This window comes from Bos grunniens, chromosome 8 (genome assembly GCF_055505025.1).
Source record: "Bos grunniens cultivar Pamir isolate PY7600 chromosome 8, Bosgru_T2T1.0, whole genome shotgun sequence".
In the NCBI taxonomy this organism is placed as follows: Eukaryota; Metazoa; Chordata; class Mammalia; order Artiodactyla; family Bovidae; genus Bos; species Bos grunniens.
Genome location: NC_141172.1, coordinates 11,036,291 through 11,061,749, shown reverse-complemented (window position 1 = coordinate 11,061,749; position 25,459 = coordinate 11,036,291). Strand labels below are relative to the sequence as shown.

General features: G+C 36.3%; 1 long non-coding RNA gene across 1 annotated transcript in view; it reads right to left on the bottom strand.

Annotated features, from left to right (window-relative positions):
* LOC147366670 (uncharacterized) overlaps positions 1-19,963 on the bottom strand; it is a 927,553-nt gene extending 907,590 nt beyond the window's left edge. The window contains exon 1 of the long non-coding RNA XR_015168902.1: positions 17,326-19,963. This is a non-coding gene — a long non-coding RNA (uncharacterized LOC147366670). The remainder of the gene's footprint in view (positions 1-17,325) is intronic.
* Positions 19,964-25,459: the final 5,496 nt, after the last annotated feature.

The following is a 25,459-nucleotide window of genomic DNA, read 5'->3' as shown; positions in this document are numbered from 1 at the left end:
GTACTAGACAAATTTATACAGATTCTCTACTGAGGGAACCATAGTGTCTGCAAAGTGCTCTACCTTAGGGTTCAAGTCAAGAATTGCAGCCAGATTGGCCTCTGAAGTCAGAGGAGACTGGGACTGCCTAAGTGTTTGGAAATTGGGGCTGTCTCTATAAGTCCGGAAAAGGTCAAAGCCATAGTGATGGCTGGGGAGGAAGGGGCATAAACTCCTAATCTGTGTAAAAAAAAAAAAAAAAATCCACTAAACACTTCAATAAACTCTGAACTGTTCGCACACAAGTAAGATTCGAAGCAGTTCAGGAAAAAACAATATATAGTAAAGTGAAAGAACTGAACAGAGGTTTAAATTGCTGCCCAGTTTATAGGTAAGGCAAAACTGTGTGGTTGATTCTGTTCAAGTAGACACAGTTTAGAAAAAGAACTCTTGGTTTCACTTGAAACCTCAAAGAACACTGCATTAGGAACAAAAAAGAAAAAAGAAAAAAATCTATGCCTGGACTATGGATTCCCCATAGGATTGTGGGCAAACTGAAATAGAACTAGCTTTTAACAAAAGAAAATAAAAACAAGCCTACAGGAGTCCAAGGTAACGCCCTGTAAGGTTACTGCCAGAAGAATAAAATGGAAGCAGAGTTTCAAGACTATAACAAAACATCCAGTATATGACACAGTGTTAATATCCATTAAAAGAAACAGGGACATATAAAACAGGGTGAGAGAAATAACATTTAGTAAGAAAAAAATACACAACTCAAAAGTTACAATTAGCACCAGAAGGGCATGAAAGTTATTATGCTAAACATAATTTTGTAAAAGAACATGGATAAAATAGGCAAATAGAGAGAATATTTAAGGAGAGAATTGGAATCTGTAAAAAGGAACAAAATGGAAAACCTAGCACTGAATATTAAAATAACAGATTTTTTAAAGTCACTGTATGATATTAACATCAAAAGGGACACAATAGAAGAAAGAAAATCAATAGAGGATACACTACAGAAAACTAATAAATATGTAGTTGTAAGAAGAACAGTAAAAAAGATAGAAAAAGTATACCATGCAAAAGTAATGGTAAGAAAAATAGTGATCATATGCAATAAAAAAAATTGAATTGAGTATTACAACTAAATAAAATGATTTCAAAAAGTTAAATAGTCAATTAGTTAAGAAGACATAAACTAAAAGTGTATTATTAGGTTAAATACAAATCTAAATAAATAAAAAATTTTCTCTGGTGAAAGAAGACAAGTGAAAGTCTGTTCTCCCCATTACATTCTTAGAGCATTTAATTAGAAAGTTCATAATTGAGATTTTTTTTTTCTTTGCCCCTTCAAGATATATTTAAAATTTTTTAGAAGATAAAGAAACCCCTTGCCAGTTTTACAATCCAGAAATCTTTTCCTCAAAGATCTAGAAGCCATCTGGAAATATAATCATCAAGGGAGATAGTACCTCTCCCTCCCATTCTCCTTGGGAGGACAGGAACCTTACTGCAACTGACTCCAGGTTAGAAACTTTTTGCCCATTATAAAGGTGGGAGCAATTCATTTTCCTTTAGATAAAGGCAATTAGGAAGCAAAAAGGCTGTCCTATTGCCAGATGTATAGGATGAACCATATGTGACAAAAACTATATGTGACAAGCTATATATGACAAAGGCTTCCATGAGTTATCACTTTTCTCAAATACATGTTTGAAACATGTATTGAGCAGGTTACATCTGCTCAACTATATAAAAGAATGAGATCACTTTATGTCTGCAGTTTCTTTTGTGAAGTGCCTATGATGCCCATCACAAGTCGGGTTAAAGTTTATTCACTAACCTTAGTTTTGTTTTTCCTCTACTTTTATGGAGAGGTTTGATGGACTGTCAAGAGACTTTGTTTTAAATTATGTTTCCTGAACTGTACGCACCTAACAACCGAATTTCAAAATACATTAAGCAAAACAGGTAGGAGTAAATGGCGTAATAGAGAAAACCATCCTCCTATTTGGATGTGTTTAACCTCCCTCTGTCCTTGATATACACGACTTCACAAGCATGAGGAAACCAAGCAATAAAATATAAGATGCAAGATGTCCCTCAACAGATGAATGGATAAAGAAGTTGTGGCACATATGCACAATGGAATACTACTCAGCCATAAAAAGAAACACATTTGAGTCAGTTCTGATGAGGTGGATGAACCTTGAACCTACTATACAGAGTGAAGTGAGTCAGAAAGAGAAAGATAAATGTCATATTCTAATGCACATACAGAGAATCTAGAAAAATGGTACTGAAGAATTTATTTACAGGGCAGCAATGGAGAAACAGACAGAGAACAAACTCATGGACATGGGAGAGGAGAGTAGAGGGTGAGATGTATGGAAAGAGTAACATGGAAACTTACATTATCATATGTAAAACAGATAGCCAATGGGAATTTGCTGTATGGCTCAGAAAATTCAAACAGGCTCTGTATCAATCTAGAGGGGTAGAATGGGGTAGGAGATGGGAGGGAGGTTCACAAGGAAGAGAATATATGTGTACCTATGGCCGATTCATGTTGAGGTTTGACAGAAAACAGCAAAATTCTGTAAAGCAATTATCCTTCAGTAAAAAAATAAATTTAAAAAATTAATATTTATTTTCACTAATTTCTAATAAAAATTCATTATTTCCTTTCAAAAATACATAAAATATGTATACTATAAATAATAAAATTGATATCTATAAAACATTATATCAAGTATTTGCAAAGTACAATTCTTTCCAAGAACAACTAAGATACACGATGATCCATAAAATACAGTCAGTAAATTACTTCAATGTTGAAATATAAAGTTTGTTCTCTGATAAAAAATGCAATGAAATTTAAAATAATGAGATTTCCAAGAAACCTCAACATTTGGAAATTAAGCAACAAACATCTAAATAAGTGAATGGTCAAAAGGGAAATCATATTCTGGAGAGGGTAGCCATTCCCTTTTTCAGTGAATCTTCCCAACCCAGGGATTGAACTCCGGTTTCCTGCATTGCAGGTGGATTCTTTACCACCTGAGCCACCACAGAAGCCCCGTGGTTCTAAGAGGGAAATGTACAGTTTCATGCACTCCCATTAGGAAAAAAAAAAGTATTAAATCTATAATCTAAATATCAACTTGAAAAAAAAAAAACACAGACTTCCCTGGTGGCCCAGTAGTTAAGAATTCACCTTACAATGCAAGGGACGTGGGATCAATCCCTGGTTAGGGAACTAAAATCCCATGTACCCCAGAGGAACTAAGCCCGCAAGCCACAACTAGGAGCCTGGGCACTGCTAACTACAGTGTCCACAGGCTCCGGAGGCCCTAAGCCACAACTAGTGAGGCGCCGGGCCCCACAAAGAAAGGTTCTTCATGCTGCGAAAAAGATCCTGTGTGTGGCAACTAAAGCCTGGCACAGCCAAAAATAAAATAATAATAATGATAATTTTAAAAATAAGAAGAACAAAAGCAAATCACTTAGAAAAACGAAATAATGAGCACAGAAATTAATTAGGAAATGAAAGTGAAGAAAATGAACACAGCCATAATTTCATATTCTGAAAAGTTTAACTGGTAAACATCTAGATAGACTAATCATGGAAAATGAGAAATAGCAATATTATAACCTAAAGAATGAGATAAAGAACATTATAGATTCTACAGATATTTAAAAGGCTAACTAAAGAAACCACTATGAACAAACAGCGTAATTTATTTTATAATGAGGTGAAATGAACCAATTTTTTCATGTGCTTATTTAGCAAAATTAATGCAAGGTTTAAAACTACTATCTCTTTTCATGCCTGTTTCAACATAAAATCCACAGTCCTTGTTATTTAACCATCTTTGTTGCTACAAGTCCTAAAGTCTTCAGGCATCCTTCTATCGCAAAGTCTACTTTTATACTTAGAATATCCTGTTTCTTAGTAATGCTCAAAATTCTCCAAGCTAGTCTTCACCAGAATGTTAACCAAGAATTTCCAGATGTTCAAGATGGATTTAGAAGGCAGAGGAACCAGAGATCAAATTGCCAACATCTGCTGGACCATCGAAAAAGCAAGAGAATTCAAGAAAAACATCTTCTTCTGCTTCACTGACTATGCCAAAGCCTTTGACTGTGTGGATCACAATAAACTGTGGAAAATTCTGAAAGAGATGGGAATACCAGACCCCTTGCCTCCTGAGTAGTCTGTATGCAGGTGAAGAAGCAACAGTTAGCACCGGACATGGAACAACCGAATGGTTTCAAATTGGGAAAAGAGTACTTCAAGGCTGTACAGTGTCACTTTGCTTATTTAACTTTAATATGCACAATACATCATGCAAAATACCAAACTGCACAAAGCACAAGCTGGAATCAAGATTCCCAGGAGAAAATAAACAACCTAAATAAGCAGCTGACAACATCCTGATGGCAAAAAGTGAAGAGGAACTAAAGAGTCTCTTGACAAAAGTGAAAGAGGAGAGTGAAAAAGCTGGTTTAAAACTCAATATTCAAAAAACCAAGATCATGGCATCTAGTCCCAACACTTCATGGCAAACAGATGAGGAAACAATGGAAACAGTGACAGACTTTATTTTCTTGGACTCCAAAATCACTGCAGATGGTGACTACAGCCATGAAATGGAATCACTTGCTCCTTTGAAGAAAAGCTAAGACCAACCTAGACAGCATATTAAAAAGCAGAGACATTAATTTACCAACAAAGGTATGTATAGTCAAAGCTATGGTTTTTCCAATAGTCATGTATGGATATGAGAGCTGGACCATAAAGAAGGCTGAGCACAGAAGAATTGATGCTTCTGAACTGTGGTGTTGGAGAAGACTCTTGAGAGTCCCTTGGACTGCAAGGAGATCCAACCAGTCCATCCTAAAGGAGATCAGTACTGGATATTCATAGGAAAGACTGATGCTGAAGCTCTAATACTTTGGCCACCTGATGTGAAGAAACTGACTCACTGGAAAAGACCCTGATGCTGAGATATATTAAAGGCAGGAGGAAAAGGGGATGACAGAGGATGAGACGGTTGGATGGCATCACCGACTTGATGGACATGAGTCTGAGCAAGCTCTGGGAGTTGGTGATAGACAGGGAAGCCTTGCGTGCTGCAAGACTTAGGGTCACAGAGTTAGACATGACTGAGCAACTGAACTGACTATAGATTTTAATACATTTATATATTAAATACGCTTATATATTTTATAATTGAAAATCTATTTATATTTACTCTTTCTCCAATTTATTTACTACTTTATTAAAAGACTTATGTTTGGTTTCTACCTTTTTCCTTTCAATCTGTTTTGAGAATCTATCCATTTTTAAAGCTCTGACTTCTTACGTAATATACCTAACTGATATTTCAAACCAAGCAAGAACATTATATTTAGTGACTGGATTTCAAAGGAAATAAAACACCTATGTATTTACACACAAGTATGTATGTATGTACATTACATATATTTGTTATATGTAAAATGTGAATGTGGGTTAATAGAATTGGATTCCATATCATTTAGATAAAATAATTATATCACTATAGTAACTAACACTGAAAATTGCAATATTTATTAAAAATATTTAATATTAAATTGGGGTTTCCTGATAGCTCAGTTGGTAAGGAATCCACCTGCAATGCAGGAGACCCCAGTTCAAATCATGGGTCAGGAAGATCCTCTGGAGAAGGGATAGGCTACCCAATCCAGTATTCTTGGGCTTCCCTTGTGACTTAGCTGGTAAAGAATCCACCTGCAATGTGGGAGACCTGGGATCAATTTCTGGGTTGGGAGGATCCCCTGGAGAAGGGAAAGTCTACACACTTCATTATTATTAATATTCATATTTTATCAATATATTAATATTATATAGTTAATATAATATTAACTTATATTAGATATAATATTATATAATATAGTGTTGATTACTAATATTAAGATTATATAATATGTTAATTGATATATTGTTAAATATTAATATTAACTCAATAAATACTAAATATCAATCTAACCATCACACAATTTGTCACAATTTTTATGAAAAAGTGAACTACAAAATTTAGAGTAGAGGTAGACGCATGATGTTCTGTGGCCAAAGCTACCAGTGCACTCCAAAATAATAAAAGCCATGTTACCATGAACTTCTGAATCCATATTCTCTCTTGACAAACTCATTTGAGAATACAGAATACTATAACATCTCTTAATTTGCTCAGCACTTTCTCCTAGCGTTAAAATATACTGGTCCATCATGGGAAAAAGTCAGCTTATTTACACATTCACTTAAATAGCAATTCAGAAGTGGCAGAACAGATTACCTGTAACTGTTATATGCTGCTTTGGAGGAGATATTGACTTCTAAAACTCCTGTGAACAACTCCAATATAGTCTTTCACATACTATTTCTGTAACACATGATAAGGGAAAACAAAGCTTCCCAACTCCAAAAATAAGTAAAATCTTTACTACCCTAAATAGAGAATTTTCCTAACTGGGTAACAAATTTTAAAACTCAGATTTGTCTATTCAGTAAAGAAAACAAATTTCAACTTAACAAGTCAGTAAATTTAAAAAAAAAATCATACTGTGAAGCAAAAATGTGATTCCCATTCTATATTTCAGAAGTCCATCTTACATTATTGAACTGTTCGCTCCCAATTTACAAATTATTTCTCATTTACTTTCTACAGAAACATAGTTGAGCAATTATGGGATGGTCTTCAACTCTAAGTAAACAGATTATTTTCTATCAGCCCACATAAAGGATTAAGAGATTTCAGAGTCAGCTCAAAGTTATGCTCTTTTATTGACATATAAGTTTGCTGAAATGTGATTTCAATTTGGGTTAAACTGAAAAGAATGGGCATAAGTCACCTTTAGATGGAATGAAGGGATCTGCACTAACTCAACATATGTACATGTTTATAGTGGAGTTCAGTTCAATCACTCAGTCGACCCCATGAATCACAGCACGCCAGGCTGCCCTGTCCATCACCAACTCCCTGCTCAAACTCATGTCCATCGAGTAGGTGATGCCATCCAACCATCTCATCCTCTGTCATCTCCTTCTCCTCCTGCCTTCAATCTTTCCCAGCATCAGGGTCTTTTCAAATGAGTCAGTTCTTCACATCAGGAGGCCAAAGTATTGGAGTTTCAGCTTCAGCATCAGTCCTTCCAGTGAATATTCAGGACTGACGCCCTTTAAGGATTGACTGGTTTGATCTCCTTGCAATCCAAGGGACTCTCAAGAGTCTTCTCCCAACACTGGAGAATTTGTGATAATGGTAGAAAATACCAAAAGTTAAAATAGGATCATTTAAAGATCTTCAGCAACAAGGGGTTTTTCTTTTTAAAGTGACTATTTAGTTTATATTTAACTAGTGGGTCCCACATCACTTGGAGATTTGCTTTTAATAAATCTTGGAAATGTTTTATCTTAGAAGCCTGTGTGTTATAAGGTAAAGCAGAAGTAACATACAAGAACAGTTGATATGGAGTATTTCCCGTTAAAGGAAATTGATGAAAAGAAAGGAAATGATTGGCACAGTGAACAGAAAACATGACTGAACTCTCCAGTGATGACTGTCTTTGCCCTCCATCTCAGTAAGCTCATAATTGATTCAGTGAGCAGCTGCCAGGTAACATTTGGCCTAAAGATAGTAAGAAGAGAGTGAAATGGTACTCCATATACTGCTACAAGCTCTACAAGCTACTGAGGTGATACAGAAAAATGACTATTACATCCATAATTAGAGATCATTCTAATACAATCAGAATATATCATAGCATGAAGGTGCTACTGAATACATTTGAGAATAGGGTGGAGTTTATATACAGTGAAATATTTCATCTTAAAGACATGAGCACAACTTATGTTAGCTGAAAAAAATACACCTTCAGACTGATCACAGTCCTGTTTTAAAATACGTGCTCCTAAAATTTTTGGAACTTGTTGAGGTTAGTAGACATGCTGCATGGTAGGTTATGCATCGTCTGAGGCTATCCTGTATGTAATGACTCCCTGACTTGGGGTTACAAAAGACCTACCCATCTGTCACAGGGCAAGACAGATACATGGAACCATTTATGCTCCAGGGAGTCCCAGGGGTTCAGGCTGAGTTAGATTCCAGGTAAGACCACATCCTTACTTAGTGTCTTTCCCTGATCCATCCTGATTCCCTTGCTCTTTTTTTTTTTCCCTCAAAACCTCACCTCAATACATCACATGCACTTGGACCCTATATCAGGTAAGGCTTCTCCAAAAACAAACCTAAATTATTCTCCATAAGAGGATGAACAAAGGTCAGGAAACCATGCTGAAATGTGTACTGATATTAGACAGACAGTGGTCCCCAACACTTTTGGCGCTAGGGACTAGTTTCGTGGAAGACAATTTTTCCATGGGCCTGGGTAGAGGATGAGGATGGTTTCAGGATAATTCAAATGCATCATATGTAACATGCACTTTATTTCTATTATTACATCAATTCCACCTAAGATCATCAGGCGTAAGATCATGGAGGTTGGTCTTATGGGAACCCTGATCTAGATGACAGTAAGATAGGAAACTGAAATTCATCCTGGTGCAGGGAGGAGGCTATCACCCTTGTCAGTTCCTGGTCATCATGGGCAAGTGTTCTCTGCTGGGTGTCTTTCCTCAGCTGGATCTAAAACTCTTCATTCATTCCACATCCTATGCTCTTTCCTCTACATAGACCTGAGAGTCTCATGTATATATTCTACATTACTTACTTCCTCTCTAAAGATTTTCATTTGGGCTTTTTCCAAGGCAAGTGCTCCGGCAAAAAAATAAAAAAAAGTTGTTTGTCTGAGGAAGTCTTATTTCTCCTTCACTATTGAAGGATGACTTCTCAAGGCATATTTTTTCATACTGAATTCAAATATTATTCTGTTCTTTAAGTTCAAATAAGAAACATACTTATTAATATATCAACTTTGAAATAAAAACAGACAGACACAGACACACAGGATTACTAGTCAGCCATTGTAAAGAACAAAATTTTGCCATTTGCAGTAACATGGATGGATTTGGAGGGTATTATGCTAAATAAAACAAGTAGGACAAAACTACTGTATGATTTCACTTACATTTTGAGTCTAAAAAGTACAACAACCTAATGAATATAACAAAAAAAGAAACAGACTCACATATAGAAAACAAACTAGTGGTTACCAGTGGGGTGAGGGAAGAGGAGGGACATGGAAGGAGCAGAGGATTAAGAGGTACAAATTATTATGTACAAAATTAGCTACAAGGAGATACTGCACAGCACAGGGAGTATAGCTAATATTTTCCAATAACTATAAATGGAGTGTAACCTTTAAAAGTTGTGAAGTACTATGCTGTACACCTGTAACTTATACTGTACATCAACTATACTTCAATAAAAATCTCAGCCATTAGAAACCAAACCTGATTTTAAAAGTGAAGATCAACACCCCAGAGAAAATATACAGATGGAAAACAGGCATACGAAAAGATGTTCCACACCATGCCATCAGAGAAATGCAAATTAAAGCACTAATAAGATACCACTACACACCTACAATAATAGCCAAAATCCAGAACACTAACAACACCAATACTGATATGAGCATGATATTCATTCATTCATTCATTCATTCATTGCTGGAAGGAATTAAAAAATGGTACAGTCTCTTTGAAAGATGGCCCGCAAGTTTCTTACAAAAACAAACATACACTTATTGTAAGACCCAGCAATCACACTCATTGGTACTTACCTAAAATAGCTGAAAATATGTCAACACAAGAACCTGTATGTGGATATTTATTGCAGCTTTATTCACAACTACCAAACTTTGAAGCAACCAAGATGTCCTTTGGTAGGAGAAGGAATAGGAATAAATAAATCATGGTACATCCAGGCAATAGAATATTACTTAGTATTAAAAAGAAATTATCTATTAAGCCATGAAAATGATATGTAGAAAACTTAAATGCATTATTACTAACTAAAAAAAAAAAGGCAATCTGAAAAGGCTACATTCTGTATGATTCCAAATATAAGACAAGACACTCTGGTAAAAGTAAAACTGTACAGACAATGAAAAGATCAGTGGTTGCCAGCGGCTGTGGGGACAGGTATGAATCAGTGAAGCACAGCGGATATTCAGGACCGAGAAAATATTCTTTATGGTACTATACACAATGTATATAGTGAGATATATATATATATATCTCACTAGATATTTGTCCAAAGCCATAGAATGTACAACACTAAGAGGAACCATACTGTGAACTACAGACCTTGAGTGTTGATGTGTGAGTCTAGGTTCATCCTTGGTAAAGCATGAACCATTCTAATGAGTGATGTGGATACGGGAGAGGTTGTGCATATGTGGGAAAAAGAGGCATATGGGAAGCCTCTGTATCTGCCTTTCGATTTTATTTTCAACCAAAAACTACTCTAAAAATTAAAGGTTTTTTTAAAAAAGTGTAATTAATAAACTAAGAGAAGAGAGAAAATGGAATCACATAAAATGTTCAATTAACCTGAGAAAGAAAAAAAAAAAGGGAAAACAGAAAAAAAAAAAAAACACAGAACAAGTACAATGAATAGGAAACCATTGTCAACATGTAACTATTCTATGTCAATATCCATATTAAATATTACTGATCTAGATATAGCAATTAAAAAGAAGTTTTCAGAGTGAATGAAACTCAATATCTAACCATATGTTAACTATAAGAAACCCACTTTAAATGTAGATAGGCCAAAAGTACTGTGATGGAGAATGATATGCCATGTTAACATTAATAAATATTTGGACTAAATTAAAATACAACTTAAAATTTACGGGATGCAGTGAAAGCAGTGAACAGAACAAAATTCATAGCATTAAACACCTAAATTAGAAAAGATGGAATGCTAATAATCCAAGCTTGTACTTTATGAAATTAAAGAAAAGTAAACTAAGCATCACTACAAACAAAGCTGGTAGAGGTGATGGAATTCCAGTTGAGCTATTTCAAATTCTAAAAGATGATGCTGTGAAAGTACTGCACTCAAAATGCCAGCAAATTCGCAACACCCAGCAGTAGCCACAGGACTGGAAAAGGTCAGTTTTCATTCCAATCCCAAAGAAAGGCAATGCCAAAGAACGCTCAAACTACCGCACAATTGCACTCACGATAGTAAAGTAATGCTCAAAATTCTCCAAGCCAGGCTTCAACAGTATGTGAACCATGAACTTCCAGATGTTCAAGCTGGTTTTAGAAAAGGTAGAGGAACCAGAGATCAAATTGCCAACATCCGCTGGATCATCAAAAAAGCAAGAGAGTTCCAGAAAAACATCTACTTCTGCTTTATTGACTATGCAAGAGCCTTTGACTGTGTGGATCACAATAAGCCGTGGAAAATTCTGAAAGAGAAGGGAATACCAGACCACCTGACCTGCCTCTTGAGAAACCTGTATGCAGGTCAGGAAGCAACAGTTAGAACTGGATATGGAACAACAGATTGGTTCCAAACAGAAAAGGAGTACATCAAGTCTGTATACTGTCACCCTGCTTATAGAGTACATCATGAGAAACGCTGGGCTGGATGAAGCTCAAGCTGGAATCAAGATTGCTGGGGAAATATCAATAACCTTGGATATGCAGAAGACACCACCTTTATGACAGAAAGTGAAGAACTAAAGAGCCTCTTGAATGTGAAAGTGGAGAGTGAAAATGTTGGCTTAAAGCTCAACATTCAGAAAACGAAGATCATGACATCTGGTCCCATCACTTCATGGCAAATAGATGGGGAAACTGTGGAAACAGTGACAGAGTTTATTTTGGGGGGCTCTGCAGATGCTGACTGCAGCCATGAAATTAAAAGAGGTTTGCTCCTTGGAAGAAAAGTTATGACCAACCTAGACAGTATATTAAAAAGTAGAGACATTACTTTGACAACAAAGGTTTGTCCAAGTCAAAGCTAAGGTTTTTCCAGTAGTCATGTATGGATGTGAGAGTTGGACTATAAAGAAAGCTGAGTTCAGAATTGATGCTTTTGAACTATGGCATTGGAGAAGACTCTTGAGAGTCCCTTGAACTGCAAGGAGATACAACCAGTGCATTCTAAAAGAGATCAGTGCTGAGTGTTCATTGGAAGGGCTGTTTTTGAAGGTGAAACTCCAATACTTTGGCCACCTGATGTGAAGAACTGACTCATTTGAAAAGACCCTGATGCTGAGAAAGATTACAGGAGGAGAAGGGGACAACAGACGATGAGATGGTTGGATGGCATCACCAACTCAATGGACATGAGTTTGAGTGAACTCTGGGAGTTGATGATGGACAGGGAGGCTTTGCATGCTGCAGACCATGGGGTCGCAAAGAGTTGGGCATGACTGAGCAACAGATCTGAATTTGCTAGAAGCAAATAACGTTGTTTAATCAAATCAGTGTGAGGTATTTTCAGAAAAGAGCAACACTAGTATGTATTAAAATCTATTGTTTGACATGTAAACGTGATATGTGATCAGCAAATACTTTTCATGGAAATTCAAATGGTGTCTTTGATTATATTTAATTGGCATAGCTCTGAAAGGAAGGTATAATCATTTCTGAGAAGAGAAAACTCAAGGTTCAGAGAGATTATATAACATTTTCCAAGCCATTCAGCAAGTGGGAAAGGTAATGTCAGAATTTATTTCTTTGTAACTTACTTGTATGAGCTCTTTCTACAGAATAACTTTACCACCACGTAAAGGTTTCTGTTGGCTGGTATTTTTTGTAGTTTATTCCTCCTACATAGATAGTTGGTAACATATAAATTAATCTTTGATGCAAAATATTCCTGTTTAGAGCTTAAAGCGATGAAATTTCTGGCATAAAATTCTATCTTTAGTTCAATATTCCATTGTTTTTCTCATGCATGTCACTGAAATAAGTCAGACATCAACATATATTAAGTGCATTATTTTAGTCAGCATAGTTTCAAGTTGAATACCCTTAAATAACAATTTAAAGTAATTTTGTAAATGGACATTTAGGGCTAGATTATATATTTACATAAGTTTTGTTTATTATAAATTCAAGTTTCTGTTTCCAACTGAGTGTAAGCAGGATGGTTAAATACTTACCCAGAGGGAAAATGTCTCTTCCTCCCACTTCAACCATTAACACTGAGAAACACTCTTATTTGTACAGAACTATGTTTGCCAAGAAAAGCCACTAGCCACACATGCCTGCTGAATACTTAAAATATGCATTGTTGACATAGCAATTTGTGGTGAAAAAAGTCATAGAAAGACAAATATTGTATATTTTCACTCATATGTAGAATCTAAAACATACAAAACAATGAATATCACAGACAGACGCAGATAGAGTAAATTAGTGGTTAACCGTGGGGAGAGGTATGGAGGGGGAGGGCCAATATTGAGATAGGGGATTAAGAGGTAAAAACTTATGTATAAGATAAAAAATATATAAGGATATTGCACAGCACAGGCAATAGAGCCACTATTTTATAATAACTTTAAATGGTGGACAATCTATTAAAAAATCTGAATCACTATGTTGTACATCTGAAACTACTGTAATATTGTAAGTCAATTGTACTTTAATAATTAAACTGAAATGCATGATCACTACAAAATACATCCCAAATTCCGAAGGCCTAGTATGGAAACAATTTCGATATTTTTACATCACTTACAATTGAAGTAATATTTTAGTAGACTGTTTAAGTGCATTATTGAAACTCATTATACTTAGAGGTTCTACTTTTAATCTCTCAACTAGAATTTTCAAATTAAACACCTAACTCATATACATATAATGCTGAGGCACACAGTATGTTCCATGATATGTTCTAATGAATTCTTTTATACACACACCTCCTGTTCTCATATTATAACATTTATGCATAAACATGGTATCTTATATAATTCTTCCGTCTTTGATAATATACATAGGTTTATTAAAAATTTAGTTTTAACTTGCATAGTTTTAGGACTGCTTCCAAAGAAACAAAAAAACCTGGTATTTTAAGTAATTTTCCTTGCTTACATTGTCCTGGAAAAACTATTTAAGCTAAAAATTATATTTATATATTTTCATGAACTTAAAATTAGTTATGGTAACAAGTGACTGGCATGTTAAGAAGGAAAATCACTTCAGTTTCCCATTTCAAATATAAAGTAAAAGAAATCTAAAACACCCACAATGTAGTAAAGAAGGAATCACCAATTGTATTTTACATACTTTCTATTAATTTGCTCTTAACCTCATGGCATAAAATGTAAAATTTTATGATGCATATTTCTAAAGAACTGATCTTGAAAACAACCAAGCAAAATTCCAATTTGTTTTTACAACTGATTTTACTTCAAATAAACCAAGTGCCTATTGTAATGTTTATTAACTGAAAACTTTCTTTAAAGTACTGCACTTGAAATAACACAATTACTAGGTACTTTTTAATTGAAGTATGTTTCTGTACTTCAATTTAAAGTTATTTAAATTTAGTTTTTAAATTTTTAAAAATTTAATTCTAAATTTGACTAGAATTAAATTTGACTAGAAAACATTTACTTTAAAGGAATATCTTTACAATCCTACACTTTGAAAAACTTTTGCTATTTCTGAAATCCTGCTCAGGATCCCGGTTTGGTCCATATCCAATTTTTATTATCTCAAAGCCCAATTATGTTGCTAACAACCCAAATTCAGCCTTTGCAAATTTTAATACTGCATCATAGGTCTAGCCAAAATAGAATTATTCATTTATATAGATAGCATGAGACCATTAACCCATATCTACTCTAAAAATCTTTCTGTCCTGTATGAAGATTACAACAGCTCTATGCAATCATGTGAAAAGTATTGATATTGGTAATTAGTTGAACTGTATGATTGCTAGCTCACATTAACGACTACACCTGTTTTCATATGATTTTCTGTTTACTATAGACTAAAATAGGGAAAAAAGAGAACACTGAATATTCTTCTAGCCAAAATGTTATTTTGTACTTTAAAAATAAATGTCAAGATATCCTGGAGCTACTAATCCACTTTTCATGAAAGAAAGTCAAGTTTATTTTTTTAACCATTGAATGTATTGAATTAGTAAAGTTTGTGGTATCAACAGTCAACTTAATCATGTTCTTGGAAACCACTAGGATTAGTAATATATTTTTTATTTCCAAAGAACTAGTGATACGTAAGTTTCACATTTATTTACAAATGCATCGTCCAATCATGAACAAGTGGAAGAGACTTAAAAAGCATCACCATATTTTATAAACCTCATTTCAAACAAAACAAAATAAAAATGACCCGACAGAAGAAGATAGTGGCATACATAACGAACCAACTAGTACTGAATAGCCACTAATTTTGATTTCATTAAAGCTAATACGATGCCTTTTAAAGTGCTTTATTTCATACACAAAAAAAGAATGTTTTGTTTAGTCTAATGAAAGTTTCTTGAATGTTTTTTTGAAAATACAATTTTACATTAATATTGATGTCCTTTACTGGCTGCCCCTAAAATCACATGCATAAATGCCAGAGAATTTGGAATTGAATGGCATCATTTTGCAGAGTGCACAGAGTTCAAAGCGATTTCTTTTCAAAGCCCTTCTCTGCCTCCTTGAAGTTCTTTCCAATTCTGATACTTCGGAGCTTCAATGCTTTCTTATAGCTGACCCCTTTTACATCAATTTTATATCATAAAAATTATCTATTACCTCACATCAGTCACAAATCTTCTACATATTGTTCCTGTTTGTACCACTGTTATGTCCCATACTCCACAATAATATTTCATTCCACCCTCACAAATCAAATTCAAGCCTTTATGAGTCAGCTTGCCCTTTCCTTCATCTTTCAATTCTGCTCTCTTCTATAGTAAGTTAGGTGCCTGAACATTTCCAGCAATGTTCCACAGCTATACTCCACAGCTTCCCTAACTATTATCAACAAAGAATCCTACAAACTTAAGAAATCATATTTGCATATAAATATGAGTTAAAATACTCAAAATGAATTTGTAGTATCTGACCTCAAGCATTTGGTTTATTTGATAATATTGGTCAGTTAGTGGCAGTATTTTGCCTGACCAAATAATTAGTTACTTGGGTCACAATAAGATTTGGAGAAGGAAATGGCAACCCACTCCATATTCTTGCCTGGCAAATCCCATGGACAGAGGAGCCAGGTGAGCTACAGACCATGGGGTCACAGAGTCAAAAAGGACTGAGCGACTTCACTCACTCACTCACTCAAGATTTGGTGACTATGAAGGGAGACTCAAGTGAAATTCATGACTATTACTATTTTTTTTTTTAATGTATAAATTTACCACATAAAGCAGGAAAAGACCTTAGAACACAAACACTAATTCTCATCTGTTGTTCCAGTTACTTCTACAATACCTGCATCAGCTGTATGTCAAATATCTGCTTGAATACCCCCACAGAAAGAGGCATGCAATACCTCTTCAGTCCATTTCCGACAGCTCAAATCTCTCAGAAAATCCCTGATCATTCAAAGGCCTAGCACAACTAAAATTTTAAAAGAATGTCTCTTCTTCACTAGCCAGTCTCTTTATTCAGGAATATTAAAATAAATAACAAACCCCCCAAATGGTTTTTTTGAGTATTTAAAGTACAAAGCCTCTGGTCTGGGACTTCCCCAGTGATTTAGTGGTAAAGGCTCTGCACTCTCAATGTAGGGGGGCCAGGTTCAAACCCTGGTCAGGGAACTAGATCTCACATGCCAAAACTGAGAGTTTTCAAGCCACAACTAAGACCCAGAAGAGCCAAATAAACAAATATTTTAAAAATAACAACAATAAGTACAAAGCCTTTGGATATACACCACAAAGTTTTCTTTTCCTTTCTTTTTTTTTTTTTTTAATTTTTTTACGTCTACTTCTATAAATAGAGGGAAAGATCACCATATCTTCAGGTAAGGTCACTTGATCTTAGGTTATAAGCATAGAAGAGACATGAGGGAAAAAAAAAAATTGAGAGAGTTGCCATTCACTGTCGAAGTTGAGAGGGAGGCTCAGGCTGGGCTACATGTGTGCCAATTGGGCTGGGTAGACCTATGAACCATGACGCTTTCTAATCTGCCTGTTCGCATATGAAAATACGATCATGAGAAAGTTCCTAAAAGTTAACGTTTCCAGGTCCACAAGTAAGAAGCCTTGGAAGTCTCCATTCCATCCTAACAGGTAAAAAGCTGAACAACTTTTCTTAGCCGGTAAAAGAGAGGAGAATTCAGGACAAACCGTTGCCCCAAAATAAGAAAGGAGAAAACAAGGAGTTACAGCTTACCGGAGCAGATAACCACGAGTCGAAACTGCCGCAGAAGCCAATCCGCGTAGGAAAACCCGAAACTTAGTTGCTGAAATGCTGGACGCTAAATGTCAAAGAGAGAGTTAAAATAGTCCAGAGGAAGTCAGTCATTTGAGGATCCCCACAATTTCCAGAGAGTTGCCTCCCTGGAGCTCAAACAGGTCCTTGAGTGAAATCAGAGAAAAATCCCCTAATGCATCTCGTAGTGGGAGGGGAAATGTAACAGCCTTGAAATAGACCAGAGCACTCTGTTCTTAACAAGAATGCCTTCAGGAGAAACTAATTAAGGTGAATCCAAACTTCTGGGAGAGTTCCTAAATGTGCTGCTGCTGCTGCTGCTGCTGCTGCTGCTGCTGCTGCTGCTGCTGCTGCTGCTGCTGCTGCTGCTGCTGCATCACTTCAGTCATGTCCGACTCTGTGCGACCCCATAGACGGCAGCCCACCAGGCTGCCCTGTCCCTGGGATTCTCCAGGCAAGAACACTGGAGTGGGTTGCCATTTCCTTCTCCAATGCATGAAAGGGAAAAGTGAAAATGAAGTCGCTCAGTCATGTCCAACTCTTCGCGACCCCATGGACTGCAGCCCACCAGGCTCCTCCGTTCGTGGGACTTTCCAGGCAAGAGTACTGGAGTGGGTTGCCATTGCCTTCTCTGGGGGAAGGGAAATACCAGTCAGCTGTAGCCTTTTACTTACGTGTGTGCTCAGTAGCTCACTCCTGTCCAACTCTTTGTGACCCTGTGGATTATCGCCAGCCAGGCTCCTCCATCCATGGGATTTTCCAGGCAGGAATACTGGAGCGAGTTGCCATGCCCCACTCAGGGTTCGAATCTGTGTCCCCTGAATCTCCTGCATTGGCAGGCAGATTCTTTACCACTGAACCACCTGGGAAGCCCTAGCTTTCTACTTAGGAGAAGGGAAATACTCAATTCTAGCCATCCCATTTTAACTAAAGGAGAAACTAAGAACACATTAAATTTACCATCCAGAGGCATAGGCGTATTAAAAGACTGAAACCAAATCATAGAATGTGTCCCACTGCCCCTAACCTCAACACCACATTATTAAAGCCGTGTTTCCAGCAGTTCATTTTACCCATAGATCATGTCTTACTATAAAGATGAAGTTACAAAGCACAATAAAAGGCTAAAAGTACAATTTGAAGACACAAACCAAGCATCAGTACCAGAGTCAGATACAACAGAGATATTGGAATTATCAGACCAGAATTTTAAAAACTGTGATGAACATGCTAAGGGCTCTAATAGGTAAAGTAGATTGCATGCAAGAACAGATGAGCGATGTAACCCAGAGAGAGGGAAATTCTAAAGAAATAAAAGGAAATGGTAAAGCTCAAAGACACCATTACAGCAGTGAGGAATTTGGAAGAAATACTTTGATGGGCTTATTAGTAGACTAGACACAGCTGAGGAAAGAATCTCTGAGCTCCAGGATATATCAATAGAAACTTCCAAATTGAAGGAGTTTGCTGCTAATAAGGATGCCTTGCAAAATATGTTAAAAGACAATCTTTGGAGAGAGGGAAATAGCTCAGACTCTAATCTACATGAAGTATAGAAAAGCATCAAAGAATGAATAAGTGAGGGTAAAATAAAACAGTTGATTTTCTTATTCATAATTGGACAGGTTATTCAAAGGAATAAAAGAAACAATGTATTTAATTCTCTAAATATATATCATATATTATTGTATCTTGATTACAGGAGCTTTATAGTAAATTTCAAAAGTTGGCTAATTTCAGCCCTCCAACTCATTCTGTACTTTCATTTCTGTGATGGCTATTCTGGGCCTTCCACCTCTCTATATAAACTTTAGAGTTAGATCATCAAGCATGAACTATAATGTAAAATTTGGGCTTTGGGTGATCCTAATATGCCAATACAAGTTCATCAGTTATAACAAATGTACCATCTGTATGGATGTGAGAGTTGGACTATAAAGAAAGCAGAGCACCGAAGAATTGATGGTTTTGAACTGTGGTGTTGGAGAAGATTCTTGAGAGTCCCTTGGACTGCAAGGAGATCCAACCAGTCCATCCTAAAGGAGATCAGTCCTGGGTGTTCATTGGAAGGACTGATGTTGAAGCTGAAACTCCAATACTTTAGCCACCTGATGCAAACAGCTGACTCATTTGAAAAAACCCTGATTCTGGGAAGGATTGGGGGCAGGAGGAGAAGGGGACGACAGAGGATGAGATAGTTGGATGGCATCACCAACTCGATGGACATGGGTTTTGGTGGACTCCGGGAGTTGGTGATGGACAGGGAGGCCTGGCCTGCTGCTGTTCGTGGGGTTGCAAAGAGTCTGACACGACTGAGCGACTGAACTGAACTGACCTGAGTGAGAGATGTTGATAATGAAAAAGGCTATACATCCATGGTGGTTGAGCATATATGGGAAATCTCTACACCATCCATTCTCTAGGAACCTAAAACTGGTTTAAATAAATGAAATCCCTGAAAAAAAGTGATTTAAGTTAAATTGATGCTGTTAGGGTGGGCCCTAATCCAATCTGACCAGAGACCTTCTAGGAAGAAATCTGAACACAGAGGAGATACTGGGATAAAGACACAGAGGAAAGATTATATGAAGGCAAAAGGCAAAGACAACCATCTTCAAACTATCTGCTGACACCTTGATCTTAGACTAGCCTCCAAAACTGTAAGATAAATAAATTTCCCTCTTTAAACTACCCAGTCTGAGATATTCTGTTAAGGAAGCCATAGCAAACCAATACAAAACCCAAGAATTATGGTATGATGAAAATAACACTTTATTTTTGCAGTTCTCTTCCAAACACTGATAATCATAGTACAATTATGAGAAAAAAGATCTGGCGAATTCCACTCAACATAAATACTATAAACTATCTGGCCAGTGATCCTAAAAATTATGAAGGTCATCAAGAAAAGAAAAGCCTGTGAAATTTCACAGCCAACACAAGCCCAAGAAAATGGAAATAAATTTATTCTGGGTGTGATTAAGGAGCATCAAAGAGGATCTTAGATTAAAAAACAGTCTATGGGAATATGAATAAACATGGATTTAATTAATAAATGTATCAATATTGGTTCACCAGCTGTAACAAATGTACCACACAAATATAGATGTCTATAATAGAAAAAATATGGTGCAGAGTATATGAGAACTCTATATGCTATGTTCCAATTGTTTTTGCAAATCTAAAACCATTCTAAAATAAAAATTTTATTTAAAAAGAAGCCACAAGGACTGGTATAAATTAAAGAGTCTGAACAGATGAAGCATCCAAATACAAAAAATGAAAGATGATTGGATCATGAATTGAAAAGAAGCTCTAAAACCCAGGTTTCTTCGTTTTTTGTTTTTTTTTTTTTCCTTTTAAAAAGGTGAAATTTAAATACAGTTCCTATAGCAAATGCCATTTTTCATGATGGTGTAATCACTCACCTAAAGCCAGACATCCTGGACTGTGAAGTCAAGTGGGCCTTAGAAAGCATCACTACGAACAAAGCTAGTGGAGGTGATGGAATTCCAGTTGAGCTATTTCAAATCCTGAAAGATGATGCTGTGAAAGTGCTGCACTCAATATGCCAGCAAATTTGGAAAACTCAGCAGTGGCCACAGGACTGGAAAAGGTCAGTTTTCATTCCAATTCCAAAGAAAGGCAATGCCAAAGAATGATAAACTACCGCACAATTGCACTCATCTCACATGCTAGCAAAATGATGCTTAAAACTCCCCAAGCCAGGCTTCAGCAATATGTGAACCATGAAATTCCTGATGTTCAAGCTGGTTTTATAAAAGGCAGAGGAAGCAGAGATCAAATTGCCAACATCTGCTGGATAATTGAAAAAAAGCAAGAGAGTTCCAGAAAAACATCTATTTCTGCTTTATTGACTATGCAAGAGCTTTTGACTGTGTGGACCACAATAAACTGTGGAAACTTCTGAAAGAGAAGGGAATACCAGACCACCTGACCTGCCTCTTGAGAAACCTATATGCAGGTCAAGAAGCAACAGTTAGAACTGGACATGAAACAACAGACTGGTTCCAAATAGGAAAAGGAGTACGTCAAGGCTGAATATTGTCACCCTGCTTATTTAACTTCTATGCAGAGTACATCATGAGAAACGCTAGGCTGGAGAAAGCACTAGCTAGAATCAAGATTGCCGGGAGAAATATCAATAACCTCAAATATGCAGATGACACCACCCTTATGGCAGAAAGTGAAGAAGAACTAAAGAGGCTCTTGATGAAGGTGAAAGAGGAGAGTGAAAAAGTTGGCTTCAAGCTCAACATTCAGAAAACTAAGATCATGGCATCTGGTCCCATCACTTCATGGCAAATAGATGGGGAAACAGTGGAAACAGTGGCTGACTTTATTTTTCTGGGCTCCCAAATCACTGAAGATGGTGCTTGTAGCCATGAAACTAAAAGATGCTTATCCTTGGAAGGAAAGTTATGACCAACCTAGACAGCATATTAAAAAGCAGAGACATTACTTTGTCAACAAAGGTCCATCTATCAAGGCTATGGTTTTTCCAGTGATCATGTATGGATGTGAGAGTTGGACTTAAAGAAAGATGAGCGCTGAAGAATTGATGCTTTTGAAGTGTGGTGTTGGAGAAGACTCTTGAGAGTCACTTGGACTACAAGGAGATTCAACTAGTCCATCCTAAAGGAAATCGGTCCTGGGTGTTCTTTGGAAGGACTGATGTTGAAGCTGAAACTCCAATACTTTGGCCACCTGATGCGAAGAGTTGACTCACTAGAAAAGACCCTGATGCTGGGAGGGATTGGGGGCAGGAGGAGAAGGAGATGACAGAGGACGAGATGGCTGGATGGCATCACCAACTCGATGGACGTGAGTTTGAGTGAATTCCGGGAGTTGTTGATGGACAGTCTGCAGGTATGCTGCAGCCACGGGGTTGCAAAGAGTCAGACACGACTGAGCGACTGAACTGAACTGATTTTTCCTAAGGTGAGATGAGGACTATGTAGAAGATATATTTATGTGATTATAAAGAGAAATACCCTTATTAGAAGATGCACATTGCAGTATTTAGAGCAAAAATAATATGATGCCTCCAACTTTCAAATGGTTTGAAAATGTTTTCAAGAACATATACTGAATTATATGTATATACTAAAATGTAAACAATTGCTAAATCTGGGTGAAGAATAAATCGGTATTTGCGGTACTATTCTTGGAGATTTCCTATGGATTACAAAACAATTTTTTTTTTTTTAAAGTTCAAGCAGGTTGGTACTGAAAAGTTTAGGATCCTTCAGCATTGTTTTTAACTAAATGATATCATGTGTTCATGACTAAATAAAGGTTAAGACTCCATATTTACATTATTTAAGTAACATGGTTATATAATTATACCTATACTTAAGTCTCTATGGCTCCCCTCTATGAGGCAGGTAAGGTGTCTGTTATCCACAGTGTCCTAGTTAAAGATACAACACTGAATAATTTAATTTAATGTTCCTTGTATATTTGAAAGACTTCTCTAAACAAGCATTAGAGCAACTGGGATCTACTCTGGGGACCTGGGTTTGTGGGAATTTGGCACTGGAAGAAGATGGTGTTATCTTCCCTGCTTTCTTTGTGTGTGGTAAAAACAGTTTGCAAAACCAAGGTCTAAATAAGCATATTTATCATTTATGGAATAGCCTCCCTTCTGACTTCATTTGTTTCATAAGCCCTTGCTATATATTGTTTTCATTTTCAAAAAATGTTAATTTACAGTTAAATATCCAAAGAGATGAAGTGAAATGGAAGCTTCAAATTATCTTTAAACTTATCGCTCTGTAGAGATTGCTTCTAGTCCTTTTAGAAATGTTCATATGAAAATTCACTGCTATTTAAATAACAGTATAATAATAGAGAGACTCTGTTTTAGTTCCAAGTGCCCTTGACTCAGTACTTCTAATGAATAGTATGGTTTTTTGCAAGCTTCACTTAAGAATGTATCATTAATATATTTCCAGATTAAGAAAGAGAAATAAAAAAAAATTACATTCAGTGGTTGCATTGTATAGAAATGCCTTCTGGATCTTTCTATTATTGAAAGTGAAAGTGAAGTCACTCAGTCATATCCAACTCTTTGCAACCCTGTGGACTGTAGCCCGCCAGGCTCCTCTGTCCATGGGATTTTCCAGGCAAGAAAACTGGAGTGGGTTGTCATTTCCTTCTCCAGGGGATCTTCCCAACCCAGGGACTGGACTCTGGTATCCCGCATAGTAGGCAGACTCTTTACCGTCTGAGCCACCAAGGAAACTTAAACTAAATTATCTTGAATCTTATGTATTTAAAATCTACCTAAGAAATATACCAAATATGACCACTATTAGTTGAGTGCAGGCAATAAATAATCATAATCTGACTTATTTAGGCTAAAGTTTCAAAGTTAAATCTCCCTGTATAAATCTTACTGAAGACAAGTCCTGTTTTCTGTAACCACTTAGACCTTATTGCCTCATTTCCAAGAAACCCCCAAAACATTAGAACTAAAGCTAACATTGCAACTAAATTTACCACTTTTCCTGGTTGTTTTTCCCATTCCACACCAAAAGGCTATTCAGCCTCCACTCCACTACAAGTCTTGACAAAGCAGGTAATTTGCTACAAGATGTTTTCCCTTTCAGTTTCCTTATTTCAATACATTTTAGGATTTCTCGATATCTTGTGAAATATGACAACCTTCTAAGTGTTTTAAAATTTCCACATAATACCATTCTAGGATGACCTTACATATAGGAGACTTTTCCATCTTAGTTCTAGATACTATATCCCTTTGAAAGTTTTTTATGTTGGCATAATTCTAAGATGGCATATATTCTATTGCTTTTAAAGTTTTCTATGGTGTTTTCTTATTTTGCATTAATAATGTGATTCTAATGCTCTTTTGAGCAACTAAAGTCACTCAAGTTTTCTTGACATGAATTCTGTTTTTATTTTTGAACTCATCTGACAGCTTGCTGTCTGGTTCATTGGTATATTTAGATATTTCTCCCTATTTCTTTCTCAACACATTTGTATGTATTTTCATAATTCCTTTTTTATACCTTCCTATCCCAGAACTACTTTTTTTTTTTCTCATAAAAATGTAAATAGGCTATATCTATCTGTGGCAGGCTGGGGGGACATTCACAGCTTCCTTTCCTTTTCCTGGTATCACTTGAACATTATAGTTCTTAGCCTTGCACACAGTAGGTTTGCACCATGAATCAAGTATTTTCTTTTGCATCACCAAGGAAAAGTTACTTGTGAATCTGGTTGACTGTTCATTTTTTAATTTGTTTTTCTTTTTAAATACATCATACATTATTTGACCTAAAGATGGGACAGATTACTTTCTTATCCCTCGTTCACACTTCCAGGACATTTCCCTTTTTCTTTCCTAAAATTCTTGAGCTTTGATTTGTACTTCATCAGATTATACCAGATGCTACTTTTCTCTGCTCTGACCTTCCATATACCCCAAGAGCACTTGATTTATTCCTTGAAGATTAGCACCTTAGACGTAGCCACTCTCTCCATCATTACTGTCATCTTCAACCTTCATGATTTTAATATCCATGTGGCTCAGATGGTAAACAATCTGCCTACAATTCAGGAGAACTGTGTTCGATCCCTGGGACAGGAAGATCCCCTGAAGAAGGAAATGGCAACCCACTCCAGTGTTATTGCCTGGAGAATTCCATGGACAGAGGAGCCTGGCAGGCTACAGTCCAAGGGGTCTCAATGAGGCAGACATGACTGAGCAAGTAACAACATATGATGATTCTGCCAGTATCTACCTTTTTGAAATCTCTTCTTCCAAAGACTTTGTCTTCCACCCTTGCTTTATTGGCCGCTCTTACCTATGGTCACAGCCCACCTTTTCATCACTAGCAAAACCAATAGTTTGTCAATATACTCACTCAAGCATTATATTCTCTTGCTAATATCTGTCTTCCTAGCTTGCTTTCTCTATTACTCTAGCATAAATAGCTTATCTACATTTAGACTTAGTCTACATCATCTATCTTCATTCTTTGCCTTTACTTCCCTCCTCAAACTTTTAAAAAATCCAATGTTCAAAAGTAAAATTATCTTGTATTAA